General features: G+C 42.9%; 1 protein-coding gene across 6 annotated transcripts in view; it reads left to right on the top strand.

The window, feature by feature from the left end:
• The window catches only part of PTK2 (protein tyrosine kinase 2), a 186,268-nt gene that overhangs the window by 33,861 nt on the left and 133,791 nt on the right, over positions 1-18,616 (top strand). For 4 of the 6 annotated variants that reach the window (XM_071553777.1, XM_071553772.1, XM_071553773.1 and 1 more), the window contains one exon: positions 5,722-5,748. The exons of the other annotated variants lie outside the window; for them this stretch is intronic. The gene's annotated coding sequence lies outside the window, so the exon portion shown is untranslated. The remainder of the gene's footprint in view (positions 1-5,721; positions 5,749-18,616) is intronic. 6 annotated transcript variants of the gene reach the window in all.

The raw sequence follows: 18,616 nt of genomic DNA on the forward strand, positions 1-18,616 counted from the left end.
AACTGACAACAAGTTGACAAATTATGGAAGCAAATCTGAACTGAAGGTGTTCCCCAGGTACAGGATGAGGATGCTGATGCTGCTACTGGTGTAATATCTCAATATTTCACATATTTAAAGCTATTTGAGGTATATTAGATGTGGTGGTTACACTGTGTTTGTGCCTCCTACCTGTTTATCCACCAACCATATAATTTGAAAAGAAACCCTCAGTGTTTTGTGCAGTACTTCAGCTGGTCCTCTCATCTTTCCTTGCCTTAATTTGGTGTTGCTGTTGTGTTCCAGAGGCAGCAGCTTGCCTTCAATAACTGGTTAAACAGAACTTCTCGGCAGCACAGCACAGGCTGTGCACGATTCCTGGGGAGGGTGTCGAAGGGTTCATTCCTGGCCGCTTGCTCGTTAACCTTTTCAGCAGAGAGAAATGAAAGCATTAAATCATTACTGCTGATACTCACAACTGAAGCAAAGATTTAAACCAAGATAATAAAGGACTCCTGTGCAATGTGGATCTCCTGTGAAGTAGGGGCTGTAAACTTGAGATGTGAGGGTTTGTACGCTGAATTTCTTCTGATCTGGCCACAAAGTAATTGCAGTCAGGAGTAGTGGATGGAGGTGTCTGTGCTATAATTGTCCCGCTCCTTCTCTCCCCAGGGGAACAGATGAAGATTTGCAGCTAAACTGGATATTCAGCTGCTGCTGTGCCTGAGGCAAATGCAATAAATATGTCAACAGGGGCCAAAACTCCATCTGAGTAGGCAAATGGTATTTTTAGTGCTGTTCTGATTGACGTGTGAATACTGTGTCAGGTATTGGTGTTTGCAAATCGGGGCAGCTGCTGGAAGCAAAAATAATTTGAGCATTTAAAGAGTTGTAAAGATAAGCAAAGGTTTAGGGAAAATGGGCCTTTACAGTGACCACTTCTGCCTCTCAGTCTACACAGTTAATGTATGAATGGGGTTTATTGAGTCGCTCCTGAAAATTGCCCTAAAATTGCCCTAATGTGTGAAATAATTGAATAAAAGGTTGTTAACATCCAGCCCTGCAGATTGCTAAATTAGAAGTAGGTTAGATTTAGGTTAGAATGAAGAGATGCACTTTTAACGGTGGAGGGAAAAAACGACATATATGGAACAATGCAAACAGTTACTGTAAAACTTTTGAATAGCTTTCCCTTAATGGGTGTGCTGTCAGGATGGATTCATTGTGTCTCCAAGGTCTTTGCTCAGTAGATTGGATGGTCATGGAAAAATCCTTGAGTTTCTCAACAAATGCAATTTTACAAAACTTTTTTTTTTAAAGAGACTGTTTTCTGTTTACTTATTTGCTCTTTAGAAAAATATTTTCACCCACATGATGAGATGTGAACTTCATTAAAGGCTGGAGGAACATCCAGCTGCCTTTTTAGCCTGTCAGAGAATGTAGGAAGGGAGATTTCCAGGGGGTTAGATCCAGCCTCTAAGACAGCATCCTTGAGCATCAGGCTAAAAGCTGAATATGCATCTGTATTACTACATTATTTTGGTGCCACAGAAACATTGCATTTTATGTTGTGTCTGACACTCCTCATCAGCTGGAAGGATTGTTGGCCGTGACATTTGCTGCTCAGCTTCCTGCAGGCTGTGGGTTGTGGTTCCTGGTGTGCTCTGAGCCTTTACTTTTCCCTGGAAAGAGGGCTCAGTTTGTGAACTGAATATCTGAATGAATTTCAAGGGAATGCCATTAGGTCAGAGTCAGCTCCTGCTGCAGCAAAGAGGATTGAATTTCTTGTGGTCTGTGCTTACCACAGCTCTGGAAAGAGATCAGTGCTGCAGATGGGGTGAGAGGCTGAGCCTCTGGAGTTGTCCATGGAGCCACACTCTCATTTTACCTTGAGGTAGGAATAGGAAGCTCACAAAATATTCCTGTTTTTGATGATTAGATGTTACTCTTGGAAGGAAGATTTAAAGTTGTGGCTCCATTTCTAAGAAAACATTCAGTGAAACTCTACAATGTGTAAGGCATAGAGTCATAAAAGCAAATAGACTTAGATCTGGTCCATAAATCATGGAAAAAAACCAGTGGTTCTGGGATCCACAAAGCCTGTTTGAGGACTGTGCTGCCCCAAACCATCTCAGCGTATACTGAAGTAATACAAGTATTGTTTCTTTAAAATACTGCTGCTTCTGTTCCTCAGCAAATTCATGGACATAATTGGTTTACTTGGCAAGTTTTCTTTGGCTGAGGACCTTTTTTGTAGCACCTCCAATGTAATTTCAGCTTGTTCCTGCTCTGTTACAGTCGTCTGTAATTGTGGTATTAGCGAAACCTTGGTTGGAAGGGAGCTCTTGAGGCTGTCTGCGCTATCCTCCCAGTACCTGTATGGGATAAAAACAGTTTACTCTGAGAGTGGCTTAACCTTTACACAGTGTGGAAAATCTGAATGGGATAAAGAACATGGAGCAAAAGTAATTTTAATTTCTGCCTGTTGGAACTGTCAGCTTGGTCCCTGCCAAGCAGGACAGTGAGATACAGAGGAACATAAATGCAGAACAGGAGTGATCATCCCATGAGAGGACCAGGAGGAGCCAGAAGGACATGAAATCTTGATTCAGTTTAGATTTCGCTTTGAAGAACGACTTTGGAGCAGATAGAAATGTGGGATTGGTCCATGTTGTAGAGCTGCTGTGAAGGTGGTTTGTGTGACAGCACTTGAAGCCTGCAGGAACTCAGCTGGGGGAGGAAAGTCAGTCCCATCATGTGTGGGAATCCTTTCAACGGGACAGCTCCCGAAAATGCTCTCCAGTCTTTCAGTGGCAAACCAGATGAGGACCCTAACTTCTGTTTTCTCTTCGAGTCTTGGCATTGGTGATTTCCTTCTCCCCAGAGATGGATATGCTGTAATGTGCTTCAAGAAGGGGGAAGTTTTGCACAGTAAAGAAGGCGAGTTTGTAAATGCAATCTGAAACGAGTCGCTACTTCAATCCATATTCTCAGTTTACCTCTCAGTGAAGGAAGCTTTTTAAGTGTTGCCAGAATCCACAGTGTTAGATGTTAAATGAAAAACCTTATTTGGAGAATAAAGCTAAGAAGTTTCCAGCCAGAAAAGAGGAGAGTAAGCTGGGAAGAAGGGGGTAAACCCAAGGGTAGGGGAGTTCCTGAAGTAGGAACACATGGAGGGAATGGGCCTTTCACTTACTCTTGTGGTCTCTGCGTACACAAAGGAATGGAACCGTTACTTTTATCTTTGGAGCCATGATGGTGTTTATTTCATTTATGCTGCTCTGAGTTGGTGTTTCTGTAGTGGTTGGTGTTTGCCAGAATTAAGACATCAGCTATAGAGCATCTCGTGCTTATTGGAAATCATTGAAAAATATGGTACAAGGACCTGACTAAATGCATTTATGCACTTCTGAGTAGACTGATGTGACCTTCCGGCTTCAATGTCCTCTGTCTGACTTGTTTTTAAATCTAATGCATGCCAATTAATTGTAGGAAACAGTCTCTTACACTAAATTGTAATAGGAGAAGGTGCAGGAAGCTGTTCAGTTGTCCCAGAGGTGCAGCATCTCTGCAGTCAGTGCACTGATGGGACTCACTGGCAGTGGAACATGGAAGGCAGAAATCTTTGGATGCAGAGCTTGACTGAAATGCAGCACCAGTGCTGGTGGTGTGGGTGCCCCATTTGGGGAGCTCCTGGGGCAGTCACAGGATCTGCGAGTGCTGCCAGGAGAGGTCACAGCGGAAACAGCAGCTCAGGTGTTGGGACAAACACTGGAGTATGGTCAGGCCTTTCTTGAGTTAACAGTGTGTGTGTCTTGGCTGCAGAGTGTTCCCTGGAGGGGCTTAAATCCCGAGATGTAACTGAGTGTTTGCTGCCTATCTGTGTATGTGCGATAACATACTTTTCTGGTGGTTATGTTTCCTGTTATTTTATTGCAATGTGTGTGTAGGCACATGTAACCAAATAGTCTGCTTTAGGAGGAATAGTGCTGTGATAAAACATGCCCAAGAGAACAGGATTTAAAAGATGCTTTTATTGCAGTTCATAAGATTGTGTAGTAGCTTAAATTTCGCAGTGTTCATCAATTTTAATGGAACTTAGAGATTAGTTTCCATCACTGTAGGATAATTAAAATCAAATACGGTGTTTTCTAATCCACACCTTTAGATGTTTTATTCACGTGGCTGCAGCTCTTGGTGTTGTGTAGCCTCGTGACAAGCAGGAGGGTTTTTGTGACTCTTAAAAAAGTACATGGAAACCATTAAACCTACAGAAAGATGCAACACTTATCTTCATGTAACTTTCCAAATTAATTGTCACTGCAACGTGTCCTCCTCATGGGAGGAAGCTCCTCTGCATTCCCTGTGTGCTGGTGTGGATTCTAAGCAGGAGCTGCTGCCCAAGGCCACTGGACTCTCCTGCTTCCCCCAGTTCTGTGTCTCCTTGCCTGGCTTTCTCCTGTCTCAGGGCACTTCTTGCATGTAAGATGGTTTTGTTCCTGAGTACACATGATGATGAGCATCTTTGAAATGCGCCTTATATCTTTTTAAACTTTGTGTTCTGCCAGGCAGTGTTTTCTCTGGGTTTTTTGTGGTATCCCATTCCATTTTCATTTCATGGTTTAAGTGTATTTCAACTTTGTGTTGCTGTTTCACCATCTCCTCAGAGCAGTACAGTTCATTTTTGGAAGGTTTTAGTGGGCTCCCTTTAAATTTCAGATGGTGTTCAAGTTTTCCCATGTTTTCTGGCCACGGAATGGACTGTCAGTGAGAAGCAAGCATGATGGTAACGGTCTGTTGGTGTGAGCAGGGCTAATAAATTTATTAAGCCTCGTTATTTCTTCTAATAGGTAGCAAAGCAGTGCACATCTGCCCTGGTAATCTCTGCATCTGTTTCAGTTGCTACACCTGTGGCTAAAGTTCAGTTCCCATGTGGATTTTGTACCCAGTACAACAGTTTATTACTCAACGTTGCTTTTCCCTTTAATGAAATAACTGTGCAGATCTTTTTCTTCGGTTCATCTTGGGGGGTTTTTCTCACTTGTTTTACTGTTTTCCCTTTTCTCATCCCCTTTTACTTGTATTTATTCCAGTTTTCATTAACCCCTTGATGTGTGTCCCCAGTCCTTATCCTTACAGATTTGAGGAATTCTTGCTTTTCTTTGTGGGTTCTGAGCTCAAGTCCCAGTTAGGATCATGTGTAATGAGATGACAAGTGGAAATACGAAAAACAGGCAGCAACAATATAATGAGTTAGAGTTGATATAATTAACTGTTTGGGAAAACTTAATTTATATTTTTTTAGTGTATAATTTGTAATATGACCTCTTCAGACCTGAGCCAGTGGTCACTGTTTGCAGCTCAAGGGAGCCTTGGCATTTAGTATGAAAAGACCACCCTGACACTTTGTGCTTGGTAATTCTGCAGGTGATGATGGAGAGTTCCGTGTGTAACACTTAATTTGTGCATAGTGACCTGTATTCTGCTGCAGTAATTACACTCATTGCCTTGCAGTGTAATCTTTGCCCTTCAGTTAGGTGAGCAAAGAGTAATCTTGTTAATGAGCAGGGTGAGACAAGGAAAATGCTTTTGATTTGCACGTGGCAGCCCTGGCAGCCAGCAAATTGCTGCAGATAATGTGCTTTATTAAACAAGTACAGCCTTGCAGGAAAATTATTAGGCCAATGCAATTGTAGAGCTATTTTTTCTTCTGCTTCTAAATGTATTTCTTTATTGTTACAGATATTTCAAGACTTCCCTTGCCAGCAGGTAAGTTCTCTTCTTTCATTTATGCCTTGATGTGACAGCAGGCAGCTTTTAAGGGCTTGCTTGTGATACAGTCATGCTTTTATATAATCAGAATATCGGTTCTTACTGGCACTGCCATGGCACTTAGTCATGTGGGGATCTGAGGGTAAAACAAAACCTGTTGAGGTACAGATTCTTTCATTTAAATAGTGTATTTTGACAGGGGGAGGAGGTAACCGAGGTGTATTTATAGGCGGCTGTTAAATATGTGTAGTAGTTAATGCTGGAACGTGATGGAGCTGCCAGGGGAGCAGATCAGGAGTGGGCACAAATGGAATTAGGGGGATTCAGAGGGACAGTGCAGGGAGGGGAGGATGGGGGGTTATTGGGGAAGGAACCTCCCCAGGTGGGAGCAGGGGAGGTGACAGGGCTGGGGTCACAGGAGACTTGTGTTGGATCTGGAAATATCCCCTGCTCTATTGGCCCCTATTTCTCCTGTCAGTGATGTTAAAAAACCAAAAAACCCAAACAAAAACTTTAAAAAGAAATAAATAAACTGCGCCAAAAGCACTGCCCCTTCACAAAAAAACCCAACTCCACCGACCTGATTATTTATAAAGAGCATTTTTTGTTTATTGTTTGTTACGTTTGGTGTTTAACCAAGTTTTGAACTTCGTAAGTTAATTTGTGCCATGGGCCCAAGTTGTGGTGCAGAGCTCAGGGTGCGGATGTTTCCTGTTCCTGGCAGGTGGGGTTTGTCATCTCTGTTTGTGATGTGAATTCTGGAATCCTGACTGAAGTGCACTGCATGTTCACTGTCAGACCTGCTGCCTTTTGTCCTTGCCCTCTGCCCTGGGGATTTTGCTTATGTATTTTTGTGTATTCTTTTGTTTCTTCTTGCTGAGATGCAATCCCTGCTCTGAAGGTTGGAATCAAATGGCAATTTCAGCTGAAAGCTTGATGGCTGATATGTTTGTAGTCTTTCCACAAGACCTTTAGAGCAAAAAACAAAAACATCTTGTCAGGAAGCAATGAAGAGAACTCCAAATGTGTTTTCTTTTAAGAAAAGCATCTTTAAAATGATTTTGAGTGCTGAGAGTGGTTGTCAGACAGGCAAGTACTTATGGTAAATATTGGAAAAATAAATACCTGGTGTTTAGGTCAGGCTGATGGGAAGATAAGGATTATTGTGAGTTTAAACTGCAGCTTCCAGAACAAGGATGGGTGATGAAACTTTCTCTGAGTTGTTATTTGGGACCTGAAGAGTCTTTCTGGTGTGAATCACAGCGAGATGATCCTTTTCCAGTCTGTGTGTGGCAGTGTCCTAGTTGTGCTTTTCAGCTGTGTCTTGAAAGTACTGATGGAGGGCCAAAGTTTGCCAGGATTTTGAAACTGAGAGCTCCTCCCATGGCATGGCAAGAGGGCTTTGTGGAGGATATAAAAGCTGCACACCATGACTTGCCTGTACCAGGGCTTGGCAACACCCACTGCTCAGGGAGAGAAGGTTCTAAAGACTTGCTTAAAATACTGTCAGAGGGGCAGGCTGGAGTCCCTCAGGGATCTGACTTCTCCTGTGTTATTAGTATTTTTATTAATGACCATGATGATGGACTTTATGTGCCTCTCTCTGCCAGTAACACCAACACAAAAAGAGTTAGGAGCCTGTGGAATGATGAGATTAAAATTCAAAAGAAATTTGATAAATTAGAATCATGGAATTGACTGGGTTGGAAAAGACCTCCAAGATCATCAAGTCCAACCCTTGGTCCAACTCCAGTCCCTTTACCAGATCATGGCACTCAGTGCCACAGCCAAGCTCAGTTGAAAAACCTCCAGGGATGGGGAATCCACCCCCTCTCTGGGCAGCCCATTCCAATGCCTGAGCACTCTCTCTGCAAAGAATTTTTTTCTGATCTCCAACTTCAATTTCCCCTAGCAGAGCTTGAGCCCATGCCCCCTTGTCCTATTGCTGAGTGCCTGGGAGGAGAGACCAACCCCCACCTGGCTATAACTTCCCTTCAGGTAGTTGGAAAAAAAACTGGAAAAGCAGTCTGGATAAAAGATATAATATAATTGAATAAAGATAAGGTTCTACATTCAGAGGGGAAGTTTTAATCATTAGAACTCATCATGGCAATAAATAATGGTATTTTCTTATTTCCAGTGTGGAAGTTTATCCTTTTTCCCTGGGTGCTGCTTTCAGAAGTGGACAATAGATGTCACTAGAAATGCTCTCAGTTTGGCCACCTCCTTTTAGTGATTTAAATTTTTATTATAGCCTGGGACAGGGTGGGGACTTTTGCAGTGTTTGAAGACTTTGCAAGGCCACTTGAAGTGGCCTTCATGGTGGTGTGTTGTCTGAGGTTGTATCACATGTAAATTTGGTACAGTCAGCGGCACACCAAGGTCGTCCAGAACACTCTTTTCATAGCAAAATCTTCTTGTAAAGAAGGATTGTTTGTGTGAGTGCATTAGTTGATGAGGTTTATGGTTAAATCATCACACAGGAGACTTACCCTGCATTAATCTGTCACTGCTTTGAAGTTCATGGGTAAGTTGGGTTTCTACCTTGTGATGGAGGCCATGGAGATGAGCACAGAAAAGTTCTGGAATGTGAACCAGGAAGGGCTTGGAGAGCAACTTGCTGAAATAAAATTTCAGAGGTGGATGGGGAGCACAGTTCTGTCTGATGTGAAGTTCTCTTGCAACAGGAGTGTGTTCACAGTATGCCTGGAGGCATCAAATACCAGTTTCCTTTGGTAAATGCAGTTAAACATCCCCTGTTGACACTGCTGGGATTAAAAACAATCCCTCCTGGATTTTGTCACACTCTGAATTCAAAACAGCTGTAGCCTCTGTGTGATACAGGTGACTTTGCTTTAGAGTTGGTCTTTTGTTCCTCATCTTGTACTACAAATATTCATCACAGAATCAAGAAATAACAAGGAAGCAAAAGGCTGTATCAAAGAACTAGAGACAAATAGAAGAAATGAGCATATACTGGGTTTGGCTTAAAAATGGAACAAAAAACTCACAGAATGGATTCTTACATAGAGATGTTTGTTCTTGGCGAGTCCCTTCTCCAGACAAGATCTGAGTCAAGTAAAATCATGCTTTCTCTTAGCATAAGGTATCAAAATTTAATAGGATCATTCTTTGTGTAGCTTAATTCCAGGTATGCAGCATATTTGGTACCTGAGGTTATTTAGGACAAAGAGAGCAAGTTACACAACTTGAGCTCAGCCTGAAGAGGGTCTTTGTGAATTATCAGTGTGTGGTTGGTGGGTATGGCCTTACTGCTTCCATAGGATTGAGCCTTCTCTGTCCACCTGATCCACTTCATGAATGCAGGGGCAGCTCCTGGCACCTTCCATGGGCCTCAGAACAACCTCCTGCTGCCTTTTCTCTGGGATCACAGAATCATAGAATCGACTGGGTTGGAAAAGACCTCCGAGATCATCAAATCCAACCCTTGGTCCAACTCCAGTCCCTTTACCAGATCATGGCACTCAGGGCCACGGCCAAGCTCAGTTGAAAAACCTCCAGGCATGGGGAATCCACCCCCTCTCTGGGCAGCCCATTCCAATGCCTGATTACTCTCTCTGGAAAAAATTTTTTTCTGATTTCCAACTTCAATTTCCCCTGGCAGAGCTTGAGCCCATCGTGCCCCCTTGTCCTATTGCTGAGTGCCTGGGAGAAGAGACCAACCCCCACCTGGCCAGAACTTCCCTTCAGGCAGTTCCAGACAGTGATGAGGTCACCTCTGAGCCTCCTCTTCTCCAGGCTAAACACCCCCAGCTCCCTCAGCCTCTCCCCACAGCACTTGTGCTCCAGTCCCTTCTCCAGCCTCGTTGCTCTTCTCTGGCCCCGCTCCAGCCCCTCAAGATCTTTCCTCAACTCGGGGGCCCAGAACTGAACACAACAGTCAAGGTGTGGCCTCCCCAACGCAGAGTCCATGGGAAGGGTCACTGCCCTGGGCCTGCTGGCCAAGCTATTTTTGATACAGAACAGGATCTTCCTTATCCCACATCTACACCTGCCTGTGGGGTGAATTTAAATACAGAACTCCCATTCCAAAAGCCCCCCTGGCTCCTGTACTTGCTGTGATGGTAAAAGCTGGGAAATAAATCAGCTGAGGACCTGGCAGATAGTTCTTGCAGCAGGAATTGACAGAATGGCGGTTATGCAGAATTCTTAAAATAAATGTTCACGTGTATTACAGAGGGTAATAAATTATGCAGCGATTATTCATGCAGCTGAGAATAAACTCAGCAGCTTGAACTGTTGTTAATATTCCTGCATAAAGGGGGGAAAGGTAACCAAGTCCAAAAAGCACAAAATATTGGCTTTGGGGTTTGTCACTTCACTTTTAAATAGGAATTAAATGCAAGCTGCACTGAGGCTGAGCAGTTCCTCTCCTCCCAGAGTGCCTGGCGTGGTGCTGAAGGGATTGCACAAGGAAACCCGCACTTTTTCTCTAAAAGCTGTGTGTTCATAATCCCTTGGAAAATCAAGAATTTTTTTCTTGTAGGAATTTCTGCAACTGTTAAGAATTCTGATTTTTATGCAACCATACACTGAATTTTCAGATATTTGTAATGGCTTGGGCTGTAATGATTTTATTTGCATGAAGGGGTATTCTTACCAATGAGAGGGTATGAAACTGAGAACATCTGAGTTTATGAAATATTAGTGCTATCAGATTAGAGCAGCTCCCTGCATGCCCCTGATGGTTCAGGAGGTTTAAGAAGAATTTCCTTTTTTTGATGCAGATGTGCTCCATAGTTTTAATTCTTTTCACTACCAGCAAGGCAAGTGCTGTTTCTGGATTTCCAAATTCCATATCGCAAAACTTCTCTTACTACTGGGTGAGATTATTGTTGAAAACACTTAAATGTCACTGTGAGGAAGTTCCCCTTTGCTACTTGTGTGTTAAACCTTCCAGTTTTACAATTCTGTACAGTAGTTTTAGTTAATCATCTCTACCTCACAAAATGCCTTTCCCCTTGTTGTGTAGCTCTGATCCTTGGAAAAGCAATGTATTTATCCTTTTAAATCTGCTGCTGTTGGATATCTGGAGTTTTTTGTGTTGAACACTTGGGGAGGTGACAACTAAGATCTTGACATTGAATCTTATCTATTTGCAAGTCTGTCCAGAGAAACTTTGTGTGCTTATTTTGGCTGTGCTTGTGACACTGCCCTCTTCCCTGTTGCCATCCATATTTTATAGCCAATGGATACAGGACAATAACAACAGCTTGGGTTGGGAGGAGTAACATGTTTGTCAGGGAGGCTGACCTGGGTAGTAATGCTGAGATGTATTAAACACCTCAGGAAATTGTAAGTTACCTAAATTTTAGTGGTTTTCCTTCAGAAATTTGAACTTGGTAGTTTCCAGGTCATCTCACTGTCCATTTATTTAGTCCATAACTTCATCAATTTGTCTGTTAGGACTTGTCAAGGGAGACAGCATTGAAAATCTTGCTGAAATGAAGAGAAATGACAACTCCTTGTCCACCAGGCTGGTACTTCCATCATGGAAGTCCATGAGGTTGCTCAGGATGGTTTCCCTTTCCATGCTGACTTCCCTTGATCACCTTGTTGGCCTTGTTTGTTCATGAAAGGGTTGTCTTTTCCATCCCCTTGCCAGGGTGACCAGCCTGGAGTCATCCAGGGAGGGAGAGCTGATGACATGGAAGTCCCGTGTTCCTGTCAGTGTTCACAAGCTGGGTCAGTACTCTGACAGTTCAAATCAAACAAAAACCCACCAGTTCACCACTCTGTCCTTTCCTGTCTGGCTCCCAAGGGTTTGGGGACATCCACACTGCTGTGAGGATTGTTCTTGCTTACTCCTCTCATCTCCACGAGGAAGAATCCCAGCAGTCCAGGCTGCATCATATACAAATTGTATCAATTGAATGCATACCATCTTAATATTTTTTTCATAGTTGTTCTAATTTCTATTTTAGGGCAAATCGGAATTTTTTTATCTGCTTCCTTAGAAATTAGTATTACAAATTTAGGAATTATGCTGTTTGGAGGGGTAAGGATACTTTTCCTAGGGAAAATTGTTCAATTTCTTGCAAGGGGCAGTAAAAGGGGGGTGGCTGTTCCATTCTGAAAGACCTGAAATATCCTTATTTCTGGTGTTGTTGTCCAGCTTTGAATTAAGTCAGCAGCACATATTCTTTATTCCTTGAGATAGTGCACTTGATTTTATTCCTAGTTTGGAAAGTTTGGGGTTAGAAATAATAAGATTTTATATATATTTTCTCACTGAGAATGATGGACAAGTAACTTGAGCTTCCTGGTGACACTCCTCATCCAGGTTTGCCAGGGAGAGGTTTCTCACTCTTCCACTTGAGAGATGGGAAATTTGTTACATATTTAGGGGTGCAGGGAGGGGGGAGTACCCAGTGCTTTATTTTAAACATGCTAAGAGTTGGTGTTCTTCTTTAGGAAAAATAAGGAAGGGCAAGTTTTTCACAGAGCTTTTGGACAAAATATAAAAGAAGAAAAGCCTGAAAATTCAATGGGCTTGTTTTTTAGGGGGGAAGGGGACACCTTGGACAGAAACTTTGGGATTTGGCAGATTTTTGGCAGTAGAATGTCAGGAATTGCAGCAGGACTTAGAACTCTGCATTACATGCTGTCAAAAAACAAATAACTCATGGTCATGTTTTGCTTGGAACTGATGCTTTTGTGCTATGAGAAGCTGTTTGCCTGTTTTGGTGTCAAAGGAACACAGAGAAGTTTGTTGGCTCTGTGCCAATAAATCCCTGTGTCCAGGAGCTGCCAGGTGGGATTCAGCGAGGCTTTGCCATGGAGGGAGTTCATTCCACTCCTGCACACACATGGATGTTCCTGCTGGCAAACTGGCTGCTGGTGGTGGTGCAGGAGCAGCTGGGGAGATGTTGAAAAGGGTAATTCAAGTGATGCACTTGGCGACCTAAATTAGAATTTTACCTGGATTCCACCCAGGCTACGAAAACGGGACATTGTGTTATTTTACAGGGATTTTTAAAGGGGTTTTGGTAAGGAATTAGGCACTTCCAGGGTTGATTTTTACTTTTGTAGTAGTTGGGTTTTTTTTAATTTATAAAAATTTTTGTATAGACAATTTAGGGGGTGGGTATCTGCTAAGAGTGACTGGAGAATTCATCTATTTTCTTTTGCAGGGTAAAAAAATAAATCCAAGAGCAGAGCCAGCCTCAGAAATGGAGGTCCTTGTGAAGGAGATGGTGTTGCTCCTTTGCAGCACAGAACCTTCAGGGCAGCCACTGAAAGGTCTGTTCTGCTGCAGAAGTAATTAAGGAAAAGATGGAATTGGCCAAACTGAAGAAATCAGTAGTTATGGGACCTAAAGTGTGTTCTTTGCTCTGTTCTGCTGATGCCCATGGCTCGTTTCCACTCTGCTTCCACACGACTATTCCTCAGAAATCGCAGTTTCCATGGATTTCTGTGCCCCCTGCTGTGGTGTCAGAGTGTGTTGATGCCCAGCGTTTTCACAGCAGCACCTGTGGAGTGAAGGAAGGGTGGGGACAAGTGGTACTGAAAGCAAGACTCTGAAAATCAAGCTGGATCTTGTGTAGTTGGTTTATACAAAATGTTAGTGAGTGTTTTGTTCTGCACGACCTGGGCTGGGAGCGGCTTGAGATCTTCTCCCAAAATACACACGAGCTTGTTTGAAGAGTAACATCACAGACCAGAGTGAACCCAAAGAAAAACACTGCACAGCTGAACTTTGACCAACTATTTTGTTGTGAGTTACGCCTAAAATGACCATAAATAAAGGACGGTATGATTTTTCTTTTAGTTTATTTTCACATCCTCAACAGCTCTGAATGTACTGCTCCCCTGCTCTGCTTGTGGCATGAGCTCACAACTTCCTTGTGCTGGGTTTGTTTGCTCAGCAAAAGGCTGGAAAAAGGAAGTAATAACAAAAATGGTACCTGTGGCTTCCTCCCCCCCCTTCCCTTTGCCATTTTCAGGTCAAGAACATATTTAATAAAGTATCCCCTTTCCTTATGGTCACTGTGGTGTCTCTTGCAGGTCTGCCTGGGGATCAGTAACCTGAATATGCAAAACTGCAGGAATTATTTTGTCAGGTATAAAGAAGCTGATATTCTTCAGGTTTTCATAGGGAAGGGTCAAACTCAACAGCAAGAACAAAGTCTGTTCTTGTAGCAAACACACTTTTTCTCAGGAGTTCATTCTGACAAAGGGTCAGGATAACAGAAGTGGGGTGTGAAATGCCTGTGCTTCCAGCAGTGGGCTGCAATCACATTTGAGATGGATGAGAAACTTCCTAAGAAATGTTTAAACTGTTTGGCACAAAGATGTTTTCCAGATTTTATCTTTGTTCAGTAATGATTCCTTTAAGAAGATCTTTAAAACTAAAGTCTGTAGTCTTTGTCCATTCAGGTTACTTACTGGAATGTTTTCACATGGTTTGAATTTTTTTTCAAGTTGTATTTTGTTTCGCGGAAATCCTTGAGAGTTACTGGTGATAACTCTCTCTGTAAAGGCTTAATACAGAGAAATGCTGGAACTGTATTTCCAGGATTAGTAGAGTTTATGTTGTGATTCAGATTGTCTTCAGGTGTCCTAGTGGAGCAAACTTGCCTGGATTGGAATTGCAGCTGAGCTGCCATCTCTGATCTCTGCTGCTTGTCTCTCCAGTGTCCATCCCCAGGACCACAGGGAATGGCTGACCTGTGTCAGAGGAGGGTCAGGTTGGATCTCAGGAAAAGGTTCTTGCCCCAGATGGTGGTTGGGCACTGAACAGGCTCCCCAGGGCAGTGGGCACAGCACCAAACCTGACAGAGCTCCAGGAGTGTTTGGATGACCCTCTGAAGCACTTGGTGTGTGACACTCGGGGTTGTCCTGTGCCCTTGCACAAGTGATCCTCGTGGGTCCCTGTGCCCTTGCACAAGTGATCCTCGTGGGTCCCTGTGCCCTTGCACAAGTGATCCTCGTGGGTCCCTGTGCCCTTGCACAAGTGATCCTCGTGGGTCCCTTCCAGCTCAGCATATTCTGTGATTCCAATGAAAGCTTAGGATGCTACTAAGGCTTTTAGTTCCAGTAACAAATTAGAAATGAGCACTGAAGTTCCTGCTGGCTGTTCCCTGATCCTCCAGGCATCCTCCAAGAAGAGGAGTGAAAGATGTTACTGGAACTTGAGGCTCTGTGATAGGGACAGGTGAGGGAGCCAAAGGATAGTGACACACCAGAGGTGGTGACCATGGTTGTGGTTCTGGAAACATCAGTAACTGAATTACTGAAATTTTTTTTATCTAGAACTTCCTAAAGTAAGGTTTTCAGTAGAATTTTAAGGACAGTGATGAGGCTTTGTCTAATGACCTGCATCCTTCCAAACTCCAGGGGGTAAAGGAAGTCTGCCCTCCTACCCCACAGCAGAATTGACTTCAGTCATTCTTTGAAGATACTTAACCTATGAAGATGGCAGTTTTGCACCTCCTTCTGCATTTAAAAAATTCTTACTATGCATTTACTTTGGAGAACTTGAACTTCCCTACTCCCAGTTTGTTTACTACACTCATTCTCCACATCTGTGTGGCAGGACAAGGTTTATATTCTTCCTCTGTTTATGCAGTCACTGGGTTTTGTCCCAGTCTCACGTTCACTTAAAAGCTTTAGTATCGAGTCTTGGTTGGAATGCACCGAATGGGACTGAGGAGAGCAGCACCAGAGGGTTTTGGAGCTGAGCTCTGTAGCTCAGCCCTGCTCAGGAGACGAGCCCTTGGCCCTGTCAGATGCTGTTACACGCTGACAGTGTTTGCTCCTGTGATCTTTGATAATGTAGGTCATTCAGGTTGCCATCCGACAGAGGGTTTGATGTTTGTTTACTGTTTGAAGACACAGGATACTTATTTAAAATCCCCTCTGTAGATCTGAAGGAGGGCTGTGCCCAAACAGCTCCTCCCCAGCTGTATCAGTCGGCCTTGTCCATCTTGGTGTTGCCTGGTTTAATTTCCATAGCAGGGTTCCTACATGTGTTTGCAGCCTCAGCAAAGCACTGCCTCTTGGGCTGAAGGTTGGCCTCGAGTCAGTGGGTGAAGTTTAGTACACTCAGAGCTGCAGAGAAGAGGTTGTGCTGGTTTTCTTGTCAATTTATGCATTATAAAAGGTGCCTGGGACACACCAAGTGCTGTTCCATCTTGTTTCCCGACTGGTTTCACCTAAACAAACTTGGGCTGTATTTAGGGGTGAGCCTTTCTTAAAACTGAGCACTGTGTTCTTGTATTCCCTGAGCTCTTTCCTACCTCTCTGCAGGCATTTTCAGAGGTAAACAGAACTTGTTCAGCAGAACTGTGCTGTGTGTGTAATTGGAGGAGCAAATGAGGCTGTTCAAGGTGGTGGATTTTGCATTGAATAAAAGGCTTTGTGTTAGCTGGAGATGACCTTTGATTCCTTGGAGCAGCACAAACTGACTGCCTGAGGAGCTGCTCCTTCAGCGTTTATTGCTGTTCTCCTGAAGCTGTGATACAGGTTAAAGCTCTTGTAAAGGGAATGTCCCTCCTTGGTGCAAAACCGGGAGAGGGATTGATTAAAGTGAGGAAGAGTTGGATTTTCTGTGGTTTGGAGGCTCAGCTGTACCTGGGCCCTACTGGTGGTTCTCCCATCAAACTACCTTGTGGAATTTTTCAATCCAACTTATGCTAACTGGTGAGGGAAAGGGGGTTTTGTCTATTGAACAATATTCTCTTTTTTTTTTTTTAATTTGCTAGTCTTTGCTTGATAGCTCAAGCACCGAATTTGCTTGGTTATTAGAGCAGCCTTAATGTTGGTACCATAAAACTTCCAAAGGATGTTCTGTAAAAATTAATAATTAATTTTTAATTTTCTGTTTTTTTACACTTGGAGGGCATCAGCACTTGCTTATTGCTTTGTTCTGCAACACTGGAACTTTAAACTTAAATGGCTGTTTGCTTTAGCCTGGATTTGTTTCATGCTATGCTCATCCTTCACTAAGAAGTACAATATGAAGTGTTCCACCAGTGGTTTTATATATATATAATTATATATATATTTATATAGTTATACATATATATATATATATATTATATATATATTTATATATATAAATGGAATAATGCATTGCTCTGAGCTCAAAGATTATTTTTTATTCAGTTTGGAATTGCATTGAATGCTTTGGAAGTCTGAGGAATTTCTGATGTTACACTTGTGGTTTATGTAACACCAGGAGTCAGGTACAACTCTCATGGCAATCAGGTAGAACGTGGTGCTAAATTGATGTTTGCAACTACAAGTTTTTTGGTAAGCTGTTGTTTTAACTTTGCATTTAGCATATGGAGGAGAAGCAGGACAAGGGAGATGTGTCCAGACTACACCTTTTCTGATAAATTAATTGCATCCTCTGTGGTTGCAGTTTCCTTCCTTTTGTGTCTCTGGCATTAGAGGAGCAGGAAAGCAGCCCAGATATGAACAGGCCCCAAAGAGACTTGCTGACCCATAAGCAACTTTCTTTTCCTATATCCCTCTTAACAGTCGTGGCTAATTATTTTCTAGGTAACCCTGGAATTCATAAAGATGGATTTTAAGAAACACCTCTAAGGTCGACAGATCCACTCCTGAATCCCTTCCTCTGAACAAAAGTAATCCTCTCGAATGCATTTCCTTTAAACAGCCTCAGAGGGTTGGGGCCCTCCCCCTTCAGATGTCTTCTGCTGTATTTACCTCATAAATGGAAGGTTTTCCCCATAAATAAAAAGTTTTATAAGGTCAGGAAAGGTGCTGGTGACCATTTGGATTGCTTTGTCTCACTACTCCTCCATCACCCCTGATCCTCCATGTCGGAGAAGGCTGAGGGGAGCAGGGCAAACTGGAATGCACAGTGAACCTGTCACAGAGCAAGAGGATCAGACTTTACTGTGTAGGAATGTAAGGAATAGCACATGTAGGTTTCACTTTTGCTCCTTTTCACCTCACCTCTCCTTTCCATGTCTCTGTGAAGCAGATTTTTGGTTTGAGCACTGGAGTTGTGAAGGAACTTCTCAAAGATGTCTTGAGGAGGATAGCAGTGGGTTTGTTGGTTGGATTTTTGGTAAATAGCCTGGAACATGAAGAGACAGAAGACTGAAATCAGTGACTTAAGGAAGGAGAAACTTTAAACCATTCTAAGCTTTCATGGTGTTGACTTTATCCTTCTCTACAGTAAAGCCTTCAAAAATAAATGGGAGGAAGTGGGAGAACAGGAGCGGGTTAGTCCACCCACAAGGAAATCTGCTACAACTTTCATGCCTGACAACTAATACAACCCATATGGGTGTAAAAAATGGCTAGTCTTTATTTATGAAATAATAAAAATAACCTTAACTTAGTGGTCCTTCTAACATCTGTTGTCTTACCAGCACGGGCTGGGAGGCTGCACTAGCTGCTCTGCTGCTCATCAGAGGATCCCTTGGCAAGGGCAGGTGTGGGGAACTTCATTGGCACTGCATTCCTCCTGCTCTGTTCTGTCCCACACCTCACTGCCAATAGGTTGAGATTTGAAAACAAAACATTCTGACAACTACTATGGTAAACTGGTCAGAGGTTACTAAGGCAAAACAGGTGACTGTGGTCCACAAGGTGGTGAAGTGTTGCTTTAAAACTCTGCACTTTTCAGCAATACCCAAGGTGTATCCTTGCTATAAAGCTCACCAGTTGGGGGAATGTAACAATAAATTTCAGTATTGGACTGAATTTCTGACGAAAGAATGTCTTATGCAGAGCTCCTCAGCAGTTTATATTCTAGAATGAGCTTATATAAGTCCTCTTAACCTTTTTCAAACTTCGAGAGAAAAATGGCCTAATCTAGTGTAGAGCATGGACTTGGAGTTTATGTGGCAAGAGTGAAATGAGT

The sequence above is a fragment of the Pithys albifrons genome, chromosome 4 (assembly GCF_047495875.1).
Source record: "Pithys albifrons albifrons isolate INPA30051 chromosome 4, PitAlb_v1, whole genome shotgun sequence".
NCBI classification, from domain to species: domain Eukaryota; kingdom Metazoa; phylum Chordata; class Aves; order Passeriformes; family Thamnophilidae; genus Pithys; species Pithys albifrons.